At 36.9% G+C, this 15795-nt stretch overlaps 1 long non-coding RNA gene across 1 annotated transcript in view; it reads left to right on the top strand.

Moving 5' to 3' along the window:
• Window positions 1-15795, top strand: part of LOC103657409 — a 260401-nt gene that overhangs the window by 183624 nt on the left and 60982 nt on the right. The gene's annotated exons all lie outside the window — the stretch shown is intronic.

Genomic DNA, 15795 nt, shown 5'->3' with positions numbered 1-15795 from the left:
ACCCTCCTGCACATGTCTTATCCTGTAAAAGAGTAGCCCAGATGTGGTTTCATGTTTATAATAGAGATGCAAGAATGGAAATGCTAGGGCAAAGCTAGGAGATATACTCAAGGGTTTTCTAAGTCTCTGCTTGGTATTATGTCTTGCTAATTTAGTTTCTGGCCACAGTTGGTCACATGAACAATCTCAGGGTCAAGGGCTGAAACAAAACACCCTACACAATGACAGAGATAGAATTGGGACCATAAGTACAAACAGTGTACCACCATATATGTATATCAGAAAATATAATTTAAAGTTATATTTGCACTCTCTGAAGTGCTCCCCTAGGCCCTGGGGAACAGAGGACACTGCATGCAGGGCACTAAAGGACCTCTTCTTCATAAGGCTATTATTAAGAGCAAGAGAAGTAGCTGACTTTCCTAATACACAAAGCAGACAGAGTTAGAAAAAAAATGAGGAGATACAGAAATATGTCCCAAATGAAAGAACAGGGCCAAACCACAGGAAGAGACCTAAGTGAAATGGACATAAGTAATATGCCTGATAGAGAATTTAAAGTAATGATCATAAAGACTTGAGAAAAGAGTGGAGGACATCAGTGAAACTCTCAACACAGAGATAAAAAAGAACCAATTGGAGATCAAGAACACAATAAATGGAATAAAAAATGCACTTGATGGAATAAAAACAAGCTAGATGAAGCAGAGGAACTAATTAATGACCTAGAGACAGAGTAATGGAAAGTAACCAAGCTGAGCAAAGGAAAGGAAAGAAAATTATGCAAATTGAGAATAGTCTCAGGGAACTCAGTGATTCCATCAAGCATAATAACATTTGCATTGTAGGGCTCTCAGAAGAAGAAGAGAGAGAAAAGGGCACAGAAAATTTATTTGAAGAAATAATAGCTGAAAACTTCTTGATCTTCCAAAGAAGGCAGATATCCAGATACAGGAGGCACAGAGATCTCCCCCAAAATTCAACCAAGGAGGACTACATCAAGATGCATAGTAATTAAAATGGTGAAAAGTAGCAATAAAAAACAAATTTTAAAATCAGCAAGAGAAGAGAAGACAGTTACACACAAGAGAAACCCCAAAAGGCTATCTACAGATTTTTCAGCAGAAATTTTCAGTCCAGAAAGGGGGTGGAATGACATATTCAAAGTACTAAAAGGGAAAAATCTGCAGCCAAGAATACTCTATCCAGCAGGGCTGTCATTCAGAATAGGAGAGAGAAAGAGTTTCTCAGACAAACAAAAACTAAGGGAGTTCATGACCGCTAAACCAGCCCTACAAGAAATATTAAGGCGGGGGGGGGGGCGCTCTTTGAGTGGAAAGAAAAGAAGACAAGTGATAGTATGAAAAGTAAAAGAACACAAATGCAGTAAAAGTAAGTATTTCCATAAAAATCAGTCTAGGGATTAATAAAATAAGAGGACGCAAAATTTTACACCATATACCTAAAACGTGGGAGGAAGAGGAGTAAAGAATGGGTTCAAACTTAAGTGACAATCAAGTTAACATAGACTGCTTTATGCAGAAGATGTTATAAACAAACTTAATGGTAACCACAAATCAAAAACTAGTAATAGATATGCAAAGAATAAAGAGAAAGGAATCCAAGTATATCACTGAGGAAAGCCAACAAGCCATGAAAGAGAGCAAGAGAAGAAAGGATCAGAGAAAATCTGCAGAAACAGCCATAAAACAAGTAACAAAATGGCAATAAATACGTATCTATCAATAATTACTTTGAATGTAAATGAATGAAATGCTCCAATCAAAAGACACTGGATGAGTGACAGAGTAGATAAAAAAAACCCAAGACCCATCTATATGCTGCCTACAAGAGACCCATTTCAGACTGAAAGACACCTGCAGATTGAAAGTGAGGGGATGGAGAAACATCATGCAAATGGATGCCAAAAGAAAGCTGAGGTAGTAACACTTATATTGAACAAAATAGACTTTGAAACAAAGACTGTGGGGCACCTGGGTGGCTCAGATGGTTAAGCATCTGCCTTCGGCTCAGGTCATGATCTCCAGGTCCTGGGATGGGGCCCCACGTTGGGCTCCCTGCTCAGCGGGGAGTCTGCTTCTCCCTCTCCCTCTGCGTCTCCCCTCTTCTCATGCTCTTTCTCTCTCTCAAATGAATAAATAAAATATTTTAAAAAAATAAAGATTGTAAGAAGATACAAAGAAGGACACTATATAATCATAAGAGGAACAAGAAGATAAATTGTAAACATTTATGCACCCAAAATGAGAGCACCCAAATACATTAAAAAGTTAATAACAAACATAAAAGAAATAATCAATAGTAATACAGTAGTAGCAGGGGACTTTAACACCCCACTACATTGATGGATAGATTATCTAAAACAGAAAATCAATAAGGAAAAGTGGCTTTGAATGACACACTGGACCAGATGAATTTAACAGACATATTCAGAACATTCCATCCTAAACAGCAGAATACATATTCTCTTCAAGTACACATGGATCATTTTCCAGACTAGATCACTTATTGGCCCACAAAACAAGTCTCAACAAATTCAAACAGAGTGAAGTCATACTACACATCTTTTCTGACCACAGTGCTATAAAACTAGAAATCAACCACAAGAAAAAAATCTGGAAAGAGCACAAATACATGGAGATTAAACAATATGCTACTAAACAATGAATGGGTCTCCCAAGAAATCCAAGAAGAGATAAAGAATTACGCGGAAACAAATGAAAATGAAAACAGAATGGTCCAAAATCTTTGAGATGCAGCAAAAATAGTTTTAAGAGAAAAGCTTATATCAACACAGACCTACCTCCAAGGAGCAAGAAAAATCTCAATCTAACGTTACACCTAAAGAGGCTAGAAAAGAACAAACACAATGCAAACCCAGCAAAAGAAAGGAAATGATAAAGATTAGAGCAGAAATAAATTATATAGAAACCAAAAAAAGAGAAAAAAGTCAGTAAAACTAGGAGCTGGTTCTTTGAGAAGATCAGTAAAATTAATACACCTCTAGCCAGATTCATCCAGAGAGAGAGAGAGAGAGGGAAGCAAAATAAACAAAATCACTAAGAAAAGAGGAGAAATAACACCACCACAGAAATACAAACAATTGTAATAGAATATTATGAAAACCTATATGCCAACAAATTGGACAACTTAAAGAAAATGGATAAATTCCTAGAAACATAAAACCTAGCAATACTAAAGCAGGAAGGAATAAAAAAATTTGAACAGATCAATTACCAGGAATGAAATTGAATCCATAATCAAAAAACTCCCAAAAAATAAAAGTCCAGGGCCAGATGGCTTCAGAGGCGAATTCTACCAAACTTTTACAGAAGATGGGGATTAAGGAAGGCACTTGTGATGAGCACTGTATGTTGTATGGAAGTGTTGAATCAATAAATTGTACACCTGAAACTAATATTACCCTGTATGTTAACTAACCTGAATTTAAATAAAAAATTAAAAAAATAAAGAAAAATTAATACCTATACTTCTCAAACTATTCCAAAAAACAGAAGAGGAAGGAAAATTTCCAAATTTATTCTGAGGCCAATATCACCCTGATAACAAAACCTGGTAAAGACACTACAAAAAGAAAAAAAAAGAAAAAAAAAGGAAAAAATTAAAAAAAGAAAAAAAGAAAAAAAAAGAAATAAGAACTACAGGCCAATACCTCTCATGAATATAGATGCAAAAATCCTCAATAAAATACTAGCAAACCAATTCTGACAATACGTTAAAAAAAAGCACTCACCATGATCAAGTGGAATTTATTCCCAGGATACAAGGGTGGTTCAATATTTGCAAAACAATCAACATGATACATCACATCAGTAGGAGAAAGGATAAAAACCACATAGTTATTTCAATAGATGCAGAAAAAGCATTGACAGAGTAGAATATTCATTCATAAAAACCCTCTTCAGTGTCGATCTAGAGGGAATATACCTCAACGTAATGAAGGCCTTATATGAAAAACCCACAACCAACATCATACCCAATGGTGAAAAACTGAGAGTTTTTCCCCTAAGATTAGGAATGAGACAAGGATGTCCCCTCTCACAACTTTTATTCAGCATAATACTGGAAGTCCTAGCCACAGAAATCAGACAAGAAAAAGGAATAAAAGGCATCCAGGTCGGTAAGGAAGAAGTAAAACTTCCACTATTTGCAGACGACATGATACTGGATACAGAAAACCCTGCACTCTAAAAACTGCTAGAACTGATAAATGAATTCAGTTAAGTCACAGGATGCAAAACCAGTGTACAAAAATCTGTTGCATTTCTATACACTAATAATGAAGCAACAGAAAGTGAAATTAAGAAAATAATTCCCTTTACAGTTGCACCAAAAACAATAAAATACCTAGGAATAAACTTAAACTAAGGGGTGAAAGAACTGTATTCTGAGAACTATAAAACACTGATGAAAGAAATTCAAACCTACAAAAACAAAAGGAAAGACATGCCTTGCTCATGGATTGGAAGAACAAATATTGTTAAAATGTCCATGCTACCCAAAACAATCTACAGATATAATGCAATTCCCATCAAAATACCTATGGCATTGTTTACAGAACTAGAAAAAATAATCTCAAAATTTGTATAGCTCTGCAGAAGACCTTGAATAGCTAAAGCAATCTTGAAAAAGAAAAAGCTGGAATTATCACAATTCCAGATTGCAAGTTATAGTACAAAGTGGTAGTAATGAAAACAGCATGTTACTGGCATAAAAGTAGACATATAGAATATATGTATGTATGTACATATACATATAGAATAGAAAAGAAAACCCAGATATAAACCCACAACTATATGGTCAATTAATCTTTGACAAAGAAGGAATGAATATACAATGGGAAAAGAGAATATACAATGTCTTCAATAAATGGTGCTGAGAAAATTGGACAGGTTCATGGAAAAGAATAAAACTGGACCACTTTCTAACCACATGGTTACCAGAGGGGAGGTGGGCGGAGGGACAGGTGAAATAGGTGATGGGGATTAAAGAGTACACTTATCATGATGAAAAAGAATAATGTTATATTTGTTATGTATGTATTTATTTATTTATTTTTAAAAGATTTTATTTATTTATTTGACACAGAGAGAGAGACAGCCAGCGAGAGAGGGAACACAAGCAGGGGGAGTGGGAGAGGAAGAAGCAGGCTCCCAGCGGAGGAGCCCGAGGCGGGGCTCGATCCCAGGTCCCCGGGATCACGCCCTGAGCCGAAGGCAGACGCCCAATGACTGAGCCACCCAGGTGCCCCTTATGTATTTATTTTTAAAGAAAAGTATGACACTGTAATAATAGGAGAGATATAGTACATGGTATCAAGTTTTGATTTCTTTATTCCACAAACTCATACATTAATCACCCTTAAAATGGGAAATGGGTGATAATGCTAAGTGAAATAAGTCAAGCAGAGAAAGACAATTATCATATGATGTCTCTCATCTATGGAATATAAGAACTAGGAGGATTGGTAGGGGAAGAAAGGGATAAAGAAAGGGGGGTAATCAGTATTGCATGGTGCACTGGGTGTTATACACAACTAATGAATCATCAAACTTTACATCGGAAACCGGGGATGTACTGTATGGTGACTAGCATAATATAATAAAAAAATTAAAAAAAAAATGGGAAATGGGCACATGTTGTATGATCAACTTATGATAGCATTTTTTATTTTTATAAAATTCTTTTCACCTTTAAAATTCCCTTCTCTTTAAAAAGCTTGAATTTTGGGGGCACCTGGGGGGCTCAGTCAATTGTGTCTGCCTTTGGATCAGGTCATGATCCCAGGAGCCTGGCTTTGAGCCCCTCATCAGGCTAAGCAGGGAGCCTCCTTCTCCCTCTCCCTCTGCCGCTCCCCCTGCTTGTGCTCTCTCTCTCAAATAAAGAAATAAGTAAAATATTTTTTAAAAAAGATTGAATTTTTAAAAAGAAATATAATATCCACTTTCACTATGGTGAGGTCTGAGGAAGAATTATTAATACAGTAGCATTATCAGAAATAATTTATAGAATCTCATGACTCAATATTGTGAGATAATTTTGCTGTAAAAGAAATGTAAACAAAGCATTGCTTTTCTATTTTTTTAATTTTTTTATAATAATTTTTTATTATGTTATGTTGGTCACCATACAGTACATCCCTAGTTTTTGATGTAGTGTTCCATGATTCATTACTTGCGTATAACACCCAGTGCACCATGCAATATGTGCCCTCCTTAATACCCATCACCAGCCTATCCCAATCCCCCACCCCCTCCCCTCTGAAGCCCTCAGTTTGTTTCCCAGAGTCCATAGTCTCTCATGGTTCATTCCCCCTTCTGTTTACCCCCCCTTCATTCTTCCCTTTCTTCTCTGACTGATCTTCCTATTTCTTATGTTCGATAAATGAATGAAACCATATGATAATTGTCTTTCTCTGCTTGACTTATTTCACTTAGCATTATCTCCTCCAGTCCCGTCCATGTTGCTGCAAATGTTGTGAAATCATTCTTTCTGATGGCTGAGTAATATTCCATTGTATATATGGACAACATCTTCTTTATCCATTCTTCTGTTGAAGGGCATCTCTGCTCCTTCCACAATTTAGCTATTGTGGACAATGCTGCTATGAACATTGGGGTGCATATGGCCCTTATCTTCACTACATCTGCATCTTTGGGGTAAATACCCAGTAGTGCAATGGCTGAGAATATATTTGCAAATGACACTACAGATAAAAGACTGGTATCCAAGATCTACAAAGAACTTCTCAAACTCAATACAAGAAACAAATAAACAAATCATAAAATGGGCAGAAGATATGAACAGACACTTTTCCAATGAAGACATACAAATGGCTAACAGACACATGAAAAAATGTTCAAAATCATTAGCCATCAGGGAGCTGTGCAGAAGCTTTTTATCTTGATGAAGTCCCACAAGTTCATTTTTTCTTTTGTTTCTCTTGCCTTTGGAAATGTGTCATGAAAAAGGTTGCTGTGGCCAATGTCAAAGAGGTTGCAGCCTATGCTCTCCTCTATGATTTTGATGGATTCCTGTCTCACATCAATGTCTTTCATCCATTTGGAGTTTATCTTTGTGTATGGTGTGAGAGAGTGGTCAAGTTTCATCCTTTTGCATGTAGCTGTCCAATTTTCCCAGCACCATTTATTGAAGAGTCTGTCTTTTTTCCACTGGATGTTTTTTCCGGCTTCGTCCCTTAAATTTGTATGGAACCAGAAAAGGCCCTGAATCGCCAAGGAATTGTTGAAAAGGAAAAACAAAGCTAGGGGCATCACGTTGCCGGATTTCAAGCTATACAACAAAGCTGTGATCACAAAGACAGCATGGTACAAAGCAGACACGTAGACCAATGGAACAGAATAGAGAATCAGAAATGGACCCTTGGCTCTTTGGGCAACTAATCTTTGACAAAGCATTGCTTTTCTAGATGGTAATCCAATAGGTGTCCCTTTTTACTGGTGGTCGGTTGGTTGCTTCATTAAACTCTACCCTTCTCTATCCTTGAGTCCTGTGTTTCTAGACTGGTATCTAGACTTAGACTTGTTCTTCAGTTTCTGGGGATTTTCACGCTAACTCATCTCCAATACCTTTGTCCATTTTTGAGAATCCTGAATGTAATCTCAAATTTTCATTTCATACTCATATCTTCTACACTCTCATTGGCACTTCTTCTAAATTTATACTTTTTACTCTATGTCTTCTCCTCATCATTTTCTGTACTAAGAGAAAGTCAGGATCATATTAATTATTTTTGCTATATTTGATGTTGGGGAAGGCCATGCCAAATTCTAAAATGCTGTTTCTTCATTTCTCCTGTAGGTTTTTGGGGTGTTGTTTGTATTTCATGTGTGATTTTGGAATGAAGTTACCCTAAGTCCCTCCTGGTGCTTAGAAAATGGGATCAGTTGAAGGTTTATAGGTCATACTATGTTAGCAACTGAAATAGGTTATTCTTCGCAGAATGGACCTTCATTAATAAAAGATAGCTGGGAAGGGCAATGAATTAATACCTAATGGTGGAATAAGAAATTATTTGGAACCAAGTATGAATTTTTTCTTATTCATAATAAAAACAACTACCATTTGTTGACTACCAGGTACCAAACTACATCATCTCATTCAATTTTCACATCAATCATTTAGGGATTATCTCTATTTCACACATACAGACATGAAGGTTGAGGTCGAATTACCCACTTAAGGTCACAGTGCTAATAAAAGGCAGCATTCGGGGCTTTTAGAGATTGCAAGGTGATTTCAACGCTTCTACTTTAAGGGGAGCCTTTCTTGTAACCCTCAAGAGCTCGCAGGACAAACTGAGTATTGGACTTTGAGAAAGAGATGCTGTGCATGATCTTTCACATTAGAGTCTTTCTTTCTTTCCTTAAGTCTGATTTTCCTCCCGTCTACAAAGTTCAGATGCTTCAGCCTCTTGTCCTTCCTGTGCTGGCTACTCTTGCCTTTAGAGTCAAGTTCTTTTCCTTTTGTAAGTTTCTCTGCCTTTCTCATCACCTTGCCTTCTCCTTTCCTTCTGTTCCTCTTTTTATCCCCTCACTTTATCTCTACTCTAGGGAATTTTCGTTTGCATTTACATTATCCTATCACAAAGTAATATCTTTTTATTTATCTCTAGAGCTAAATATTAAGGAATCAATCTTAGTTTTGATGCATTGGGCAAAATTATGATTTGAGTCTAGGCGAACCACTTCATACAGAGTAAAGAATCCTTTTGTAATGTAAGAAATCAGCACCTAGTTTTGGGGTTTCAAAACATTAAGATTTCCTTTAGTCATCTGTTTGACGGGAATAAAAAATGACCTTAAAATGTAAGTTTTGGGTTTTTGTTTTGTTTTACATTAATGGTTATAGTGCTAGTCCACACTCAGCATGCTTTAAACCAAATTCATTCCCCCCCTCGCCCCCGCCGACATCCTTTCTTCATCCTGTATAGATGGCATCACTAGCTTCATATTTGCTTAGATTAAAAGCATTATTGTCACTTTTCCTCTCTTTTCTTTTTCTCTCCCATTAGCGCTACCCTGTCTTAGTTCAACATTATTACTTCTTTCTTTAACTATAATTATAGTTACCTAACTGGACTCCCTGCCTCAAATGCTTCTCCCCCTCCCTCCCAAAATACCCTCCATAGCTATGTTTTTAGAAGTGCCTGGCTGAAACATATCACTCCCTTGCAGATAACCTTCAGTAGTTCACTATTGCCTACAGAAAAATTAAAATCTAAACTTGGTGGTGACTTACCAGGCTTTTTCTCACCATGCCCCAGTCTGTCTTCCCAGTTTCAGCTTCCCTTTTATCCCTCATTCACCATTTGCTCTTGCTTACATTTACCTTTTCTATAATCCCAGGAAACACATTTATTTCTCTCACTCTCCATCACTCAGCTACCTGTAATACCCCAGGATACCCATAAGCACAAAAAAGCGTAGAGAACTAATGAGATCAGAAGTGAGAAGCTCCATAGGGAGGACCTTAAACCAGAATAGTGATCAGCAGTACCTTCCTTATGTAACGCTTGTAAATAAAATTGGAAGCTCCAAGGAGTGAGATAAGCTAAGATTCCTTACTCTAAACAGCATCCCATGTGTTTGAGCCTGAGAAATTTGCCAGCCCTGGCCAGCTGTTTCTCTCTGTGGTCGAAGATCCACTCTTGCACCCACCGCCAGTCCCCATCGTGGTTACTCCCACCATGGCTACCATGGCTACCACTGGAAGTCCTGCTTTAAGCCAGAGATAAGTTCCTTTTTCCCCACTCTCCTTCCTCCCTACCTTGTGGCTGGGCTCCACCTTCCACATCAGAACTCACAGATACCTCTACTCACCAGGATTGAGCCCAAGTTTTTTAAGCTCGCAAAGGACATTTGGTTTAATAAGATACTTAAATAAATTCCCTGTAACTTGAAACTTCTCTTTGTTAAAAGTTATCCTTCACTTACGCCTTTAATGCTAACTCCTTATTGCTTTGCCTTCCACTGCCTCTGCCTGAAACTAGAGCCCTATCTTTGGCAAAGTAATTGCAGGAACGGAAGGGAGCACTGAAACATCTCCCTGCTCTCCTCCCAAGCAGCCTCTCTGTCTAGATAATTGAACTTGCTGAATGATATGGATGAAATTGTGTATAAGACCCTATTGCAACAATAGTGCTTTAGATGCTTGTCAAACCTAGGCATGTTCTTCTTATTCCTTTTTGCTGACTTCTGCTTTTATATTCATTTTGGTAATTTGAGTGGAAATCTGTTTAGGGATGCTTATGACTCCTGAATATCAGATCTTTCCTTATTTGCAGACATGATATACAATTAAAAATGCCATTGCTTTTTTTCTGTACACCTCCAAAACAAACTAGTTATCTAAATTTTTTTTTTTAAAGTGAGAACATGCTATTTTCACTCACAGGGAGAGATGCAAAAGTCTGTACTAGTGAATATTCTAGTTCAAGTCTTACCTTCAGTTTTTGAAGGTTTTCTTTTTTTTTTTTTAAGATTTTTATTTATTTATTTGACAGAGATAGAGACAGCCAGCGAGAGAGGGAACACAAGCAGGGAGAGTGGGAGAGGAAGAAGCAGGCCCACAGCGGAGGAGCCTGACGTGGGGCTCGATCCCATAACGCGGGGATCACGCCCTGAGCCGAAGGCAGACGCTTAACCGTTGTGCCACCCAGGCGCCCCTGAAGGTTTTCTTCATTGTCAAGGTAGTTATTCTTGTTTTGAGTCCCCAAAGCCATTTCCACATCATTCTTTAATGGCAATTTTACTATTTTATTATAAATTTTTATTCTTCTGGATCTGGGCTTTAAAGGCAGAGGTCATGGTAACATCCTTTGCCCTAGGGTCTAGCACACTATTGGATAGAGCTAATGCAGCAAACAACGGTTGTAACTTATTTATCTTCACATCCATGAAGCCATGCACAGAGTTCCTGACAAGTTGGTGGTCTTTAAGAATTGTGAATGGAATTGATGAATCAAAGCCTTTTAAATAAAAGTTTTTATGGGGCTTAGATAATAATGAATGCCATGAAACTGCACTAGCAATCACTGCCTTGTTTTTAGCCATAGGCTGCGTACTTTACATACAATCCAACTTTAATCCAAACCTCATTAACACTATTCCTCAAGTATGATGGGTCCTTCTTTTACAGTTGAAAACTAAGGCTTGGGAGAGTTAAATAACTCCCCTAAGTCATCAACTATCAGAAAGAATAGGCCTTCATCCCAGCACTACATGAACTCAAAACTTATATTCTTTTTTTTTTTTTTTAAGATTAATGTATTTCAGAAAGAGAGAGAGCATGCACGCGTATGCACATGTGAGTGGGGGGAAGGGCAGAGAGAGTATCTTCAACCAGACTCCCTGCTGGGTGCAGAGTGGCTCCAGCTCTGTCTCTTGACCCTGAGATCTTGACCTGAGCGGATATCAAGAGTTGGTTGCTTAACCTACTGAGCCAATCAGGCACCCCTCAAAGCTCATATTCTTAATTCAAGGGTTACATTGAATACGTTGCTTCTCAATATATTTTATGAATGAAAAATGCCAATTTAAGTTTTAAATTATTAGCCTAATATATTGACAGTTTGAGTATTTAAACGACAGCGCTAACTCAGGAGGGTTCTTCTTGGCACAGAGATCCACTTTTCTAAATCTCTGTTCTCCTTTCCCCATCCCTATCTTCTTAATCTAGGTTTAAGTAGATATAGTCGTTTTCTTACCAAAGTTATGGCAAAGCTGTGTAGTATCTATTCAAGATTCTATAATTTCCTGAGTATTACACTTTATGTTTTCATAGGTAGGAAAAACAATGCTTGTTTCTAAAAATTCAAAGGAATATATTTATTGGTTCTTTACTGGTCCAGCATACAGACGATCATAGCTTACTTACCGTTTTTTCTATTCAATCCATTATTCGGATATTTAGATAAGTTTCAGTGGTATAAATCAATGTTGAAAATAACATCCTTACATATAATTTTTGCATCTAACTATTTTCTTGGAAGTGAAATTACTTACAAAATACAAACTCTTATTAACAGTTCTCCATAGATATTTTGATGTTGCTTTCAAGAAAGGGTATACATATTACATATTTCCACTCACATCAGCAGTTGGTAAAGGCATGGGTTTTACTCTTCTACTACTACTACTACTACTTCTACTTTTACTATTTTATGAGGTTTGCTACTTTGATAGGCAACAGATGACATTTAGGTTACTTTATTCCTATAAAAGCAAAACAATTATTCATATGTTTAATGCCATATATATATATTTTTTCTTTTAAGCTGTCATTTCATGTCTTTGTCACATTTTCCTTAGGAGCTTTAATGTCTTTTATATTGATCTGTAAGTGTTCTTTATATTTTAAAATACTATTCCAGGGGTACCTGCGTGGCTCAGTTGGTTAAGTGACCGCCTTTGGCTCAGGTCAAGATCTCAGCGTCCTGGGATCCAGCCCTGGGATGGCTCCCTGCTCAGCAAGGACTCTGCTTCTCTCTCTCCCTCTGCCCCTCCTCCCTGCTCATGCTAGCTCTCTCTCTCAAATAAATAAATAAAATCTTAAAAATAAATAAACAAACAAACAAATAAATAAATAAATAGAATGCTATTCCTGGGGTACCTGGGTGGCTCAGTTGGTTAAGTGACTGCCTTTGGCTCAGGTCAAGATCTCAGGGTCCTAGGATCCAGCCCTGGGATGGCTCCCTGCTCAGCGAGGACTCTGCTTCTCTCTCTCCCTCTGCCCCTCCTCCCTGCTCATGCTAGCTCTCTCTCTCAAATAAATAAATAAAATCTTAAAAATAAATAAACAAACAAACAAATAAATAAATAAATAGAATGCTATTCCTGGGGCACCTGGGTGGCTCAGTTGGTTGAGTGGCCGACTCTTGGTTTCAGCTCAGGTTCTGATCTCAGGGTTGTGGGATCCAGTCATGATCTGCCTGTCCCTCTCCCTCCTCCCTGCCCATCACCCCACTCATGCTCTCTCACTCTCTTTCTAAAATAATATCTAAAAAATGATACTCCTTTGTTGTATCTGGTGTATTCTCTTGGTTCTTTTCCTCAAGTCTCCAGGTGATTACAGTGTGAGCCATTTCCACTATCTGGAATTCTTCCCTCCAGTTTTCCTCTACCTTAGATTTTGCTTCTATTAATTTTGTTTCTTGCCTTCCCCTAGTCTATAAGCTCAGCATATTTATTTCATGTTTATAGCATAGATAGAAATAGGACATACTTTCATCACTTTTAAGCAAACATAACCTCAATTTTTTGTTCATAACATTTCACACAAGACCATGCTTTAATTCAGATTATACTTCTTGTGGACTTATGTTATTTCAGTGAATGGACAGAAAAGGAACTCATGTTTACTTTCTGCTATAACACCAAAAGTTACACTCTGTTTAACATTATTTTATTTAGATTTCACAAAAATATAATGAATTAGACATTACTATTCCCTTTTTTTTCAGATGTAAACACTGAGGCTCAGACTGTTAAATAACTTCCTGAGGGTCATATACTTTACAGAGGCCCACAGGACTCCCAAAGAAGGTACTGATTGTCTTTATTATAGTGACTCTTTATATTATAAATGAACAAAATGCCAACTTTCTAATTGTGTAGAAGAAGATTGTTCAAAGTATATTTAAATTGCTTCAGAAATACATTTTTCTTTTTTTTTGAGCATCAAAGTACATTTTTCCATATAATGATGTTAATACAAATATTTTATAAATTAAATTAAGTTACCCAAGAAATTTAAAATATTGTAGCTTCAGGTGTTTGCTATATTCAGAAATATTAAGATTAATTTACTTGGAAATACTCTGAATTCCACTTACCCCAACTGAGTGGCTGTAATCTCCTTGTCTAAATCAGTGAGCTCTCCCTCTGCCCCATGACTGAGTAGGAAGCCCTGTCATAACAGTGGTTCAAATGTAAGGAAGCCAAGCATATCTTTGGGGGAGGATTAAATTCAAATTCTATCTCTTAAGCTAATACAAAATAGTTGTAAAGTCTGGGAAAATGCTTAATGGAATATGTCAGATGCTCTTTGAGCTATATTCAATTTTTACTTAATTAGATGGCCTGGTTTTACATTCCCCAGTAAATGGGAAGATGTTTCCTTGGGCTTTTCTCAACAATGTTTATTCTCTGGATTCGCTAAGAGTGAAGCCTTCAGGGATTTAATTTTTCTCCATCTCTGAACCCATCCCATGGAAAGGGCATTGAAAATAATCTATGGTATTCCTTAAACTCATTAGAGTCTTTTGAAACTATTTTCAATCACTTTGAGGCAGAGAACAATTGTACAAACTTGAAGAATATTGCTATATCAATAAAAATATATCATTATAGTCCTATTTAGAAATAATCCTCTTTACTAAAATCTGATGCAGAATTCCTATGGATAAAGTAGAATTTCAGGTAAGATAAGATTGGTTTTAGTTAAGTTATTTGGAGTTTTAATAGCTCTTAATCCTAGGCACGCAGATACACAAACATTTTCTAATTTTCTATAAGGAAGCTTGTTTAGCTGTTTTGTCTACTATTCTTGAAGGTTGCTATGTTTCCCTAGAAAACTAAAAAAAAGAAACGAATGAGATCCTAGTTTTAGAAATACATTTGATTTTTATTGGATTATTCTGTAACATAAGTTTGTTTATTCCATATGTTTTAATACTTATTCTCTCCTTTAATACTGAAGTACAAGGTTATGTGAAAATATTTAAGTGGTTTACAGTATTTCTCTTTTCTCCTTAATACATACAAATGATACCATATCTTAGCATCCATGTAAATGATGGTTATAACTTATAAAATGTTTTACAATTAAAGTCTCTCCAAGAACAAAATAGAACACCCCATTAGATTTTATGCAAACATAGAGTGAAGCTAATAAAGTTCACAGACTGGGTCTGGATAAATGCCCATAAAACCATGGCAATTAATTATGGTTCAAATGCTTGTGTTGCTGGTGGCAAATTTACCTCATTCTAATCTTAACTTCTTTTCTTAATCCACACATGCCCGTCATATGTCAGAAACATTTTGACCTTCTGCATAATTAAGACCTAGGAGAATTTAAAGCTTTGGGTTATATCTGAAAAGCTATATCAAATTGCTCACCTGGGCAGGTTCCTGCATCCATTTTTGTTCCCAAAATCTATTTCCCACACAGGAGATAGAATGAACTTTGCAAGTATAAGTTGGACCAAAGCCCCTCGCTCCTCAAAGTTCTTCCAAGAGATTGCAGTTAGAATATAATGACAACTTTTTGCCATGGCCTTTTGAGCTACGTATGATTCAATTCCTTCCCATAGCCCAACCTTCTTTTCCAACCACCCCTTCTGATTCACTCTTCTCCAGACACATTGACATTCTGGCTCTTCTGCCAAATAGATCAAACTTCAGTCCATTCCTGGCCCTTTACGCTTGCTGATGGACCTGCTTTTGGATCTATGGATAGCTCACTCCTTTTCTTCATTTGAGGTTCTGCTCCAGTATTACAGCCTTCAGTATGTTTTTCCTGACAACTCTACTGAAAACAGCCCTTGCTTCTCCATCATACCTTTCCCTTTCCCCTGATTTATTATTCTTCCTAGCGTTAGTTACTCCCAGAAGCTATAGTATTATTGATTTGTTGCTTGCTTATTGTTAGCTTCTTTCACTAGAATGTAAGCAACTTGAGACAGGATCTTGGTAACCACTGTATGTCCAGAGCCTAGAACAATGTATG

This window comes from Ursus maritimus, unplaced genomic scaffold, assembly GCF_017311325.1.
Source record: "Ursus maritimus isolate PB19 unplaced genomic scaffold, ASM1731132v1 scaffold_29, whole genome shotgun sequence".
In the NCBI taxonomy this organism is placed as follows: Eukaryota; Metazoa; Chordata; class Mammalia; order Carnivora; family Ursidae; genus Ursus; species Ursus maritimus.
Note: the sequence above shows the minus strand (reverse complement) of the source record. Positions and strands in the feature narration are given on the sequence as shown.